Source organism: Fundulus heteroclitus, chromosome 9 (assembly GCF_011125445.2).
Source record: "Fundulus heteroclitus isolate FHET01 chromosome 9, MU-UCD_Fhet_4.1, whole genome shotgun sequence".
NCBI classification, from domain to species: domain Eukaryota; kingdom Metazoa; phylum Chordata; class Actinopteri; order Cyprinodontiformes; family Fundulidae; genus Fundulus; species Fundulus heteroclitus.
Window position 1 is genome coordinate 26,212,591 of NC_046369.1, and position 12,732 is coordinate 26,225,322.

A 12,732-nucleotide genomic window follows, 5' to 3' on the forward strand; every position below is an offset into this window, starting at 1 on the left:
CAAAATGCGGCTGTGCTCTCTTTAGTAGAACTGAATACTGCAGCGTGTTTTTGCTGATCATGAGGGCTGTCTGCATCAGTTTAGAGGTTCCAGCCACTCGGATGGTGGGATTTACAGAATGGATCCAGCGTGTCAGGGTCAAGATAAAGTAGCTTTTTTGACATGGAACATTTATTTTTGGAAAAAGGAAACCTGTTCAAATAATTAAGGGCATTGAAGATTAATAACTAAAATGAGTATTTAAGTGTACTTGTTAAAACTATACAGAACGACTCAAATGTGATTTAAAACAGAAACCCTCAACTGGCTCTGGCAAAAGACAAATTTGTGCTGCAGCTCATTTAAAAAAAATGGCCTCAACAAAAACTGGTTTCCATCTACTTAACATCGATAACGCCGACGTGTTTCTGCGAGGGATCCTTGACAATAGGACTCATTTGTGCCTCAGCTTATTCATCATGCCGCCATCTGTCACTCAAATATTTTTCTGAAATTTGTCCTTTTTCTTTGCGACTTTATATTTCTAAATGCTCAGACATCCTTAAACTGTTTAAACTCTGGTCCACCCTATTTGATGTATGCAAGTTTGCAAACGCCAGGTTGTCAAAGGACTTCAATTCTTTAAGAACTTTATATCATAAAAAAACTGAAAGACTGACACATAGAAAAATGCAAACTTGCATACGTCATTTTGATTCTCTACTGATCTCCTTGTTCTATAAAACTATTTTGTTAATGCACCATTTGAGTTTTAAGGCTTCAGTTTATATTAAATGAATGAATAGGAATGCCTTCTAGTGATCCATAAAGCTGGCAAAACTTTACACTTTACTGCCAAAAGTATTTGCTCATTCATCCAAATAATCTAAATCAGGTGTCTCAATCACTTCCACGTAACGTTGCCTGCAAGTTGAAGTCTCGCGGTGTTCGTGCGTTCACAAACACACATCCAGTGAATAAATAGAGATCAGTGCATGTCCCTCCTTTCCCCAAACGTTTTGATGGGAGCTGACCCAGATTGATAATGTGCAGAACAGAGAGCGCTATACATTTATTTCCAAGTTACACAGGTTAACTTCCATGGTCACAACTGTGTAAAGCACCAGACATGCAGACTGTTTCTACAAACATTTGTGAAAGAATGGGTTGCTCTCAGGGGCTCAGTGAATTGCAGGGTGGTTTTGTGATAGGATGCCAACTTTGCAACAAGCACAGTTGTGAAACTTCCTCGCTCCTAAATATTCCCCAGTCAGCAGTGAGTGGTATAACAAAGTGGAAGCGACTGGGAAAGACAGGAACTGAGCAGTGCTAGGCCACGTAAAGTGACGGGGCAGGGAATGCTGAGGCACAGAGACCAACACCCAAATGTGGGAGTCAACCTCTGCAGACCTCCAAACTTAATGTAGCCTTCATATTAGTTTAAAAACAAACTGATCTGAAGACAGCTTGATGGAAGGAGTTTCCATGGAGGTGGCGCCTTCCTCTTCCAACATGGCTGAGCACCAGTGCACAAAGCAAGGTCCATAAAGACATGGATGAGAGAGTTTGGTGTGGATGACCTTGACTGGCCTGCTCAGAGTCCTGACTTCAACCCAGTAGAACACATTTGGGATGAATTAGAGCGGAGACTGAGAGCCAGGGCTTGTCATCCAACATTAGTGTCTGACCTCACAAATGTCCTTCTGGGAAAATAGCAAAAATTCCCATAAACACACTCCAGAGCCTTGTGGACAGTCTTCCCAGAGGAGTTGAAACTGTTATAGCAGCAAATGGTAGACCAACGTCATATTGAACCCCTGTGGATTAAGAATGGGATGTCATTTAAGTTCATATGCGAGTCAGGCAGGTGAGTGAATACTTTTGCCAATGTAGCGTATTATTATCAGGTCTCCACCAAGACATGTGAGCAAGGCTGAGGTCAGCTTCTGAGCGCACACAGCCAAACTTTTGTAGGGAATTGTTGTGGCTCTTTTTTGTGTCACATAATGTTTGCACTCCAAAAATGGCAGCATACATCTTTTGTTTACTATTTTATACTAAGATAAGCTCTACTTAGTTACAGTTTATAACTGCATTAATAGCCAACTATGGTTACAGTAATAATCACTGAATCAGATTTTATTTCTAGAGCATATTTCATACAATCGTTGAACAACATACTTTTACAGAAATAATAATTTAAAAAAAACAAGTGCTCAGGCAAGAATCACAACAATGTATACTAAACAAAGTAAATAAATTATTATCAGGCTAAATAGAATAAGATGCGTAAATGATGAGGTCTTGCTATCCAAAATACAACAGAACCAAAAAAGAAAACCTACTGAGAAAAAATAGATCACATGAATAAAAGGGGACAATTAAAAATTAAAAGTAAGTAAGATTAAAAATAAGACAGGTGTTCTACTGAATTTTGAGTAAAGCCTTGACCAAAAAAAGTTTTTTAGTTAATTTGAAAAGATCAACAATCAATACATAATTAGTAGCAGTTGAGAATATTGTGGCTTTTCTGTGTTATAAATAAAACCTATTTGATCACACTTTAAAATTCTGCAAAATTTGTGTTTGTATACTGGGTATGATAAGGATTATTATTATTATTATTATTATTACTATCAGACCTCTCAACTTTTATCAAAAGTTAGGAGTGAGAGTATGCTAATTTGGGGGCGGGGCTTGTTTGGGGGCGGGGCTAACCGGACCCTGGAAGAGCCGGTGGAGTCAACTCCATCTCATTTTTATCCCACCAGACAATGAAGTAGACATGTATTACTTGTGTTAAAAAGAGAAAGAGACATATTTGTCAGGATTTGGGTTTTGTTTCAGCTGTTTGTTAATTTTGATTTATTAGTTAACTCTCTGGTCTTTAAAATCAGTTTTGGTTTTGGGCTCTTTCTTGTTTGGTTTCTATTATAGCTTGTGTGTGTTGTGTTTAGTCTTAGGTTTAGGTTCTGTATTAGTTTTGGTTTATGGAATAGGTTAGATTTTATTGTAGTTTGATTTTATTTAGGTTTCCAGTTCAGTTCTGTCTCTTCCCAGCAATCTGTTTATCTGTCACTCCCCAAACACCAGTTACCAGCCTATAGCATCTGCTCACCTGTCAACCTCCAGTCACTAGCCAATCAGTTCAGTTTCCACCTGTCACTTGTAATTAGTCTTCACTCCCGTTCACCTGCTCACTCCACTATATAGTTCTGCCTCGGTCTTCAGTTATCTGCCAGATCATTAACGAGCCACGGTGAGTTTAGTTCCAGCATTCTTTATTCTGATTGACCTGTTGACGATAACCCGAGAGCCTTTTTGATTCTGAGCCAGCCTGTTCCCTGATCTGTTTTTCCTGCCCTGTCTGACTGATTTACCGGTTTACCGACTAGTTTCTGTCCTATGGTTATCCGAGCTTGCTTTGCCCTGTCTGTACCTCTGCCTATTTTGGACTGCTTTTTGTGTACCGGATTTTGGACTGCCCTTTTGACTATTGAGCCCGCCTGTTCCTGTTTTCATTATTAAAATCCTGTTTTTTGCCTTAACCTCACTTGTTGGGTTTGAATACTGGGTTTGCCTGATTCTCGATCATAACAGAATGATCTGGCCCACTAAAACCTATCGCCCAACAAGTTTTTAGAGGTTTTTTTTTTTCCCTTCCACACGCTATGGCTTGGGAGGGTTCCAGATTGGCGTTCTGTCCCCCTGGTATCGGTCCCAGACGCCATCTCTCCAGCACCCGCAGCAGCAGTAACCCGCTGCCTGCTCCGAGTTTACGATTGGGAGGGCTCTTTGTCACAAATTCAGATTCGGCTCAGAATAGAAGGGGTCACTCACCCAGCGACACGGCTGTCGGCTCTGCCCATGGGTTTTATCCAGACCCAACTTTGTTTATGGAGGTCGAAGCGGAGGTGGTGCGGGATCTTCGCCCGGATCTTTTTCTCTCTCTCCCTCCAGAGGAGGAGATGCAGGGAACGCTGTGGGCTCCGCCGATCCCGGCTCTACCGACAGAATTAAACCTCCAGCAAGTCCTGCCGTCCCGCCGTCGGAGGAGGGGACGGAAACCTGTGGGTCGCTCCTTCACCCGTTCTGTTCGGCCGACAGGCGAGTCAGTACCGCGCCCGTCCGTTGCCACTTCCTGCCCAGTGGATCGGAGTCCGGTGCTCCCCAGAGCTGAGCAGCCCACAGCGCCTCCTGGTGGCGCCCGTGATGCTGAGGATCTGGCTCTGGAGGACCAGTTAAGAGCTTTTGCCCCTATTATTAAGGACCTTAGGGAGGCTCTTTTCTGCTGGTATTCAGAGGAGCTGGAGGCAAAATTAAAGGAGGTCGAGGGGCACTATAGAGCAGCTCTCCAGGGTTTCTATAGTGGACTCAATCCTGTCCCCAAGGGTCCAGCCGACGCCCCGGTACCTGCACCTGTCCCAGAGGACCCGCCTCCTACCTCAGCTCCAGTGCCGGCCTCCGGCAGCTATAAGGCAGCACTGTCTGCGCAGCCGGCCCAAGACGCTGCAACCCCGGAGGGTCCGCAGCCGGCCCAAGACGCTGCAACCCCGGAGGCTCCGCAGCCGGCCCAAGACGCTGCAACCCCGGAGGCTCCGCAGCCGGCCCGAGACGCTGCAACCCCGGAGGCTCCGCAGCCGGCCCGAGACGCTGCAACCCAGGAGGGTCCGCAGCCGGCCCGAGACGCTGCAACCCAGGAGGGTCCGCAGCCGGCCCGAGATGCTGCAACCCAGGAGGGTCCGCAGCCGGCCCGAGACGCTGCAACCCAGGAGGGTCCGCAGCCGGCCCGCGACGTGGGAACCCAGGAGGGTCCGCCGCCAGTCTGCGACGTGGGAACCCAGGAGGGTCCGCCGCCAGTCTGCGACGTGGGAACCCAGGAGGGTCCGCCGCCAGTCTGCGACGTGGGAACCCAGGAGGGTCTACCACTGGCCCACGATGAGGGGGTTCAGACGAGCCCTCTTTCAGGCCGCAACTGGGGGGCTCATCGGGACACTGGGCGCCGTGGCCCTCGCCCAGACGACAAGCGGCGCCGTGGCCCTCGCCCAGACGACAAGCGGCGTCGTGGCCCTCGCCCGAACGACAAGCTCCGTCGGGGGCCTCGCCGAGAAGACAAGCACCCAGAGCCCCATGGAGACTTAGAGGCCCCTGGACCTCTTCTGAAGCTCTTACCCCCTCATCTTTGGCTTGACAGCCAATTTCCCAAGTGGCTGACCAAACTGTCTTTGTCGGAGGTTCTGGAGGGGTTACTGCTGAGGTTCTGGGTGTTAAAGGGTCTGGGAGCATCTGAAGTCTGTAGCCCGGGGCCTCCTGAACCTGAAGTCTGTAGTCCGGGGCCTCCTGAACCTGTAGCCTGTAGCCAGGCCCCGTCTGAACCTGTAGCCTGTAGCCAGGCCCCGTCTGAACCTGTAGCCTGTAGCCAGGCCCCGTCTGAACCTGTAGCCTGTAGCCAGGTCCCGTCTGAACCTGTAGCCTGTAGCCAGGCCCCGTCTGAACCTGTAGCCTGTAGCCAGGTCCCGTCTGAACCTGTAGCCTGTAGCCAGGCCCCGTCTGAACCTGTAGCCTGTAGCCAGGCCCCGTCTGAACCTGTAGCCTGTAGCCAGGCCCCGTCTGAACCTGTAGCCTGTAGCCAGGCCCCGTCTGAACCTGTAGCCTGTAGCCAGGCCCCGTCTGAACCTGTAGCCTGTAGCCAGGCCCCGTCTGAACCTGTAGCCTGTAGCCAGGCCCCGTCTGAACCTGTAGCCTGTAGCCAGGCCCCGTCTGAACCTGTAGCCTGTAGCCAGGCCCCGTCTGAACCTGTAGCCTGTAGCCAGGTCCCGTCTGAACCTGTAGCCTGTAGCCAGGCCCCGTCTGAACCTGTAGCCTGTAGCCAGGACCCGTCTGAACCTGTAGCCTGTAGCCAGGTCCCGTCTGAACCTGTAGCCTGTAGCCAGGTCCCGTCTGAACCTGTAGCCTGTAGCCAGGCCCCGTCTGAACCTGTAGCCTGTAGCCAGGCCCCGTCTGAACCTGTAGCCTGTAGCCAGGCCCCGTCTGAACCTGTAGCCTGTAGCCAGGGGCCGTCTGAACCTGAAGCCTGTAGCCAGACTCCTCCTGAACTCTATAGCCAGGCTCCTCCTGAACTCTGTAGCCAGGCTCTTCCTGAACTCTGTAGCCAGGCTCTTCCTGAACTCTGTAGCCAGGCTCTTCCTGAACTCTGTAGCCAGGCGCCTCCTGAACTCTGTAGCCAGGCGCCTCCTGAACTCTGTAGCCAGGCGCCTCCTGAACTCTGTAGCCAGGCGCCTCCTGAACTCTGTAGCCAGACGCCTCCTGAACTCTTTAGCCAGGCCTCTCTTCTAGCTCTTAGTCCGGCGCTGTCTCCAGCCTTTAGTCCGGCGGCAGGTTCTGTTCTCTCTCTCTCCAGACGTCGGTTCCTGAGGGTCCTGTTCTACCGACGGTCCTCGAGGTTGCTGCTCTGCCGGCGGTCTCCGAGAGACCTGCTCCGCCGCCGGCCTATGAGAGACCTGCTCCGCCGCCGGCCTATGAGAGACCTGCTCCGCCGCCGGCCTATGAGAGACCTGCTCCGCCACCGGCCGCCGGACATCTTTGCTAACCGGGGCCGTCCTACAGGACACCCGCCGGATTACCTGTCTCACAGGGGTCGTCCGCCGGGACGTCCGCCGGAGAACCTGACACGCCTAGGACGTCCGCCGGAGAACCTGACACGCCTAGGACGTCCGCCGGAGAACCTGACACGCCTAGGACGTCCGCCGGAGAACCTGACACGCCTAGGACGTCCGCCGGAGAACCTGACACGCCTAGGACGTCCGCCGGAGAACCTGACACGCCGAGGACGTCCGCCGGAGAACCTGACACGCCGAGGACGTCCGCCGGAGAGCCTGACACGCCGAGGACGTCCGCCGGAGAGCCTGACACGCCGAGGACGTCCGCCGGAGAGCCTGACACGCCGAGGACGTCCGCCGGAGAGCCTGACACGCCGGGGACGTCCGCCGGAGAGCCTGACACGCCTGGGACGTCCGCCGGACAACCTGACACGCCGAGGCCGTCCTGCTGGACGCCCGCCTGAGAACCTGACTCGTCGGGGCCGTCCTGCTGGACGCCCGCCTGAAAACCTGACTCGTCGGGGCCGTCCTCCTGGGCGACCGCCTGAGAACCTGACTCGTCGGGGCCGTCCCCCTGGACGACCGCCTGAGAACTTGACTCGTCGGGGCCGTCCCCCTGGACGACCGCCTGAGAACTTGACTCGTCGGGGCCGTCCTCCTGGACGCCCGCCTGAGAACTTGACTCGTCTTGTTTTTTTTGAGTTTATATTTGGACATTTATTTGATTCTAGCCCTCCGTCCTGCACCTCCCTCCACCCGCCCGGTCTAGTCCGTTTTTGTTTATCATTTATCTTGTTTAAGGACGTCTGGTATCCGTCCTTAAGGGAGGGGCTCTGTCAGGATTTGGGTTTTGTTTCAGCTGTTTGTTAATTTTGATTTATTAGTTAACTCTCTGGTCTTTAAAATCAGTTTTGGTTTTGGGCTCTTTCTTGTTTGGTTTCTATTATAGCTTGTGTGTGTTGTGTTTAGTCTTAGGTTTAGGTTCTGTATTAGTTTTGGTTTATGGAATAGGTTAGATTTTATTGTAGTTTGATTTTATTTAGGTTTCCAGTTCAGTTCTGTCTCTTCCCAGCAATCTGTTTATCTGTCACTCCCCAAACACCAGTTACCAGCCTATAGCATCTGCTCACCTGTCAACCTCCAGTCACTAGCCAATCAGTTCAGTTTCCACCTGTCACTTGTAATTAGTCTTCACTCCCGTTCACCTGCTCACTCCACTATATAGTTCTGCCTCGGTCTTCAGTTATCTGCCAGATCATTAACGAGCCACGGTGAGTTTAGTTCCAGCATTCTTTATTCTGATTGACCTGTTGACGATAACCCGAGAGCCTTTTTGATTCTGAGCCAGCCTGTTCCCTGATCTGTTTTTCCTGCCCTGTCTGACTGATTTACCGGTTTACCGACTAGTTTCTGTCCTATGGTTATCCGAGCTTGCTTTGCCCTGTCTGTACCTCTGCCTATTTTGGACTGCTTTTTGTGTACCGGATTTTGGACTGCCCTTTTGACTATTGAGCCCGCCTGTTCCTGTTTTCATTATTAAAATCCTGTTTTTTGCCTTAACCTCACTTGTTGGGTTTGAATACTGGGTTTGCCTGATTCTCGATCATAACAGAATGATCTGGCCCACTAAAACCTATCGCCCAACAAGTTTTTAGAGGTTTTTTTTTTTCCCTTCCACACGCTATGGCTTGGGAGGGTTCCAGATTGGCGTTCTGTCCCCCTGGTATCGGTCCCAGACGCCATCTCTCCAGCACCCGCAGCAGCAGTAACCCGCTGCCTGCTCCGAGTTTACGATTGGGAGGGCTCTTTGTCACAAATTCAGATTCGGCTCAGAATAGAAGGGGTCACTCACCCAGCGACACGGCTGTCGGCTCTGCCCATGGGTTTTATCCAGACCCAACTTTGTTTATGGAGGTCGAAGCGGAGGTGGTGCGGGATCTTCGCCCGGATCTTTTTCTCTCTCTCCCTCCAGAGGAGGAGATGCAGGGAACGCTGTGGGCTCCGCCGATCCCGGCTCTACCGACAGAATTAAACCTCCAGCAAGTCCTGCCGTCCCGCCGTCGGAGGAGGGGACGGAAACCTGTGGGTCGCTCCTTCACCCGTTCTGTTCGGCCGACAGGCGAGTCAGTACCGCGCCCGTCCGTTGCCACTTCCTGCCCAGTGGATCGGAGTCCGGTGCTCCCCAGAGCTGAGCAGCCCACAGCGCCTCCTGGTGGCGCCCGTGATGCTGAGGATCTGGCTCTGGAGGACCAGTTAAGAGCTTTTGCCCCTATTATTAAGGACCTTAGGGAGGCTCTTTTCTGCTGGTATTCAGAGGAGCTGGAGGCAAAATTAAAGGAGGTCGAGGGGCACTATAGAGCAGCTCTCCAGGGTTTCTATAGTGGACTCAATCCTGTCCCCAAGGGTCCAGCCGACGCCCCGGTACCTGCACCTGTCCCAGAGGACCCGCCTCCTACCTCAGCTCCAGTGCCGGCCTCCGGCAGCTATAAGGCAGCACTGTCTGCGCAGCCGGCCCAAGACGCTGCAACCCCGGAGGGTCCGCAGCCGGCCCAAGACGCTGCAACCCCGGAGGCTCCGCAGCCGGCCCAAGACGCTGCAACCCCGGAGGCTCCGCAGCCGGCCCGAGACGCTGCAACCCCGGAGGCTCCGCAGCCGGCCCGAGACGCTGCAACCCAGGAGGGTCCGCAGCCGGCCCGAGACGCTGCAACCCAGGAGGGTCCGCAGCCGGCCCGAGATGCTGCAACCCAGGAGGGTCCGCAGCCGGCCCGAGACGCTGCAACCCAGGAGGGTCCGCCGCCAGTCTGCGACGTGGGAACCCAGGAGGGTCCGCCGCCAGTCTGCGACGTGGGAACCCAGGAGGGTCCGCCGCCAGTCTGCGACGTGGGAACCCAGGAGGGTCCGCCGCCAGTCTGCGACGTGGGAACCCAGGAGGGTCTACCACTGGCCCACGATGAGGGGGTTCAGACGAGCCCTCTTTCAGGCCGCAACTGGGGGGCTCATCGGGACACTGGGCGCCGTGGCCCTCGCCCAGACGACAAGCGGCGCCGTGGCCCTCGCCCAGACGACAAGCGGCGTCGTGGCCCTCGCCCGAACGACAAGCTCCGTCGGGGGCCTCGCCGAGAAGACAAGCACCCAGAGCCCCATGGAGACTTAGAGGCCCCTGGACCTCTTCTGAAGCTCTTACCCCCTCATCTTTGGCTTGACAGCCAATTTCCCAAGTGGCTGACCAAACTGTCTTTGTCGGAGGTTCTGGAGGGGTTACTGCTGAGGTTCTGGGTGTTAAAGGGTCTGGGAGCATCTGAAGTCTGTAGCCCGGGGCCTCCTGAACCTGAAGTCTGTAGTCCGGGGCCTCCTGAACCTGTAGCCTGTAGCCAGGCCCCGTCTGAACCTGTAGCCTGTAGCCAGGCCCCGTCTGAACCTGTAGCCTGTAGCCAGGCCCCGTCTGAACCTGTAGCCTGTAGCCAGGCCCCGTCTGAACCTGTAGCCTGTAGCCAGGTCCCGTCTGAACCTGTAGCCTGTAGCCAGGCCCCGTCTGAACCTGTAGCCTGTAGCCAGGACCCGTCTGAACCTGTAGCCTGTAGCCAGGTCCCGTCTGAACCTGTAGCCTGTAGCCAGGTCCCGTCTGAACCTGTAGCCTGTAGCCAGGCCCCGTCTGAACCTGTAGCCTGTAGCCAGGCCCCGTCTGAACCTGTAGCCTGTAGCCAGGCCCCGTCTGAACCTGTAGCCTGTAGCCAGGCCCCGTCTGAACCTGTAGCCTGTAGCCAGGGGCCGTCTGAACCTGAAGCCTGTAGCCAGACTCCTCCTGAACTCTATAGCCAGGCTCCTCCTGAACTCTGTAGCCAGGCTCTTCCTGAACTCTGTAGCCAGGCTCTTCCTGAACTCTGTAGCCAGGCTCTTCCTGAACTCTGTAGCCAGGCGCCTCCTGAACTCTGTAGCCAGGCGCCTCCTGAACTCTGTAGCCAGGCGCCTCCTGAACTCTGTAGCCAGGCGCCTCCTGAACTCTGTAGCCAGACGCCTCCTGAACTCTTTAGCCAGGCCTCTCTTCTAGCTCTTAGTCCGGCGCTGTCTCCAGCCTTTAGTCCGGCGGCAGGTTCTGTTCTCTCTCTCTCCAGACGTCGGTTCCTGAGGGTCCTGTTCTACCGACGGTCCTCGAGGTTGCTGCTCTGCCGGCGGTCTCCGAGAGACCTGCTCCGCCGCCGGCCTATGAGAGACCTGCTCCGCCGCCGGCCTATGAGAGACCTGCTCCGCCGCCGGCCTATGAGAGACCTGCTCCGCCACCGGCCGCCGGACATCTTTGCTAACCGGGGCCGTCCTACAGGACACCCGCCGGATTACCTGTCTCACAGGGGTCGTCCGCCGGGACGTCCGCCGGAGAACCTGACACGCTAGGACGTCCGCCGGAGAACCTGACACGCCTAGGACGTCCGCCGGAGAACCTGACACGCCTAGGACGTCCGCCGGAGAACCTGACACGCCTAGGACGTCCGCCGGAGAACCTGACACGCCTAGGACGTCCGCCGGAGAACCTGACACGCCTAGGACGTCCGCCGGAGAACCTGACACGCCGAGGACGTCCGCCGGAGAACCTGACACGCCGAGGACGTCCGCCGGAGAGCCTGACACGCCGAGGACGGTCCGCCGGAGAGCCTGACACGCCGAGGACGTCCGCCGGAGAGCCTGACACGCCGAGGACGTCCGCCGGAGAGCCTGACACGCCGGGGACGTCCGCCGGAGAGCCTGACACGCCTGGGACGTCCGCCGGACAACCTGACACGCCGAGGCCGTCCTGCTGGACGCCCGCCTGAGAACCTGACTCGTCGGGGCCGTCCTGCTGGACGCCCGCCTGAAAACCTGACTCGTCGGGGCCGTCCTCCTGGGCGACCGCCTGAGAACCTGACTCGTCGGGGCCGTCCCCCTGGACGACCGCCTGAGAACTTGACTCGTCGGGGCCGTCCCCCTGGACGACCGCCTGAGAACTTGACTCGTCGGGGCCGTCCTCCTGGACGCCCGCCTGAGAACTTGACTCGTCTTGTTTTTTTTGAGTTTATATTTGGACATTTATTTGATTCTAGCCCTCCGTCCTGCACCTCCCTCCACCCGCCCGGTCTAGTCCGTTTTTGTTTATCATTTATCTTGTTTAAGGACGTCTGGTATCCGTCCTTAAGGGAGGGGCTCTGTCAGGATTTGGGTTTTGTTTCAGCTGTTTGTTAATTTTGATTTATTAGTTAACTCTCTGGTCTTTAAAATCAGTTTTGGTTTTGGGCTCTTTCTTGTTTGGTTTCTATTATAGCTTGTGTGTGTTGTGTTTAGTCTTAGGTTTAGGTTCTGTATTAGTTTTGGTTTATGGAATAGGTTAGATTTTATTGTAGTTTGATTTTATTTAGGTTTCCAGTTCAGTTCTGTCTCTTCCCAGCAATCTGTTTATCTGTCACTCCCCAAACACCAGTTACCAGCCTATAGCATCTGCTCACCTGTCAACCTCCAGTCACTAGCCAATCAGTTCAGTTTCCACCTGTCACTTGTAATTAGTCTTCACTCCCGTTCACCTGCTCACTCCACTATATAGTTCTGCCTCGGTCTTCAGTTATCTGCCAGATCATTAACGAGCCACGGTGAGTTTAGTTCCAGCATTCTTTATTCTGATTGACCTGTTGACGATAACCCGAGAGCCTTTTTGATTCTGAGCCAGCCTGTTCCCTGATCTGTTTTTCCTGCCCTGTCTGACTGATTTACCGGTTTACCGACTAGTTTCTGTCCTATGGTTATCCGAGCTTGCTTTGCCCTGTCTGTACCTCTGCCTATTTTGGACTGCTTTTTGTGTACCGGATTTTGGACTGCCCTTTTGACTATTGAGCCCGCCTGTTCCTGTTTTCATTATTAAAATCCTGTTTTTTGCCTTAACCTCACTTGTTGGGTTTGAATACTGGGTTTGCCTGATTCTCGATCATAACAATATTAATACTTTATTGTTCAGTTAATGAATTAAAACATAAATAATACACAATTGTTCAAATAATACTGAATAAAATTAAGTAGATTTTAATTATTGACCGAATTATTATACTGTTACACATTCATCTATGGGTTGTTTATCATTGTAAATCTATAACCTGATTGGTGAATCAGGCTGAGTTTCATCAAGCCTTTATGATCC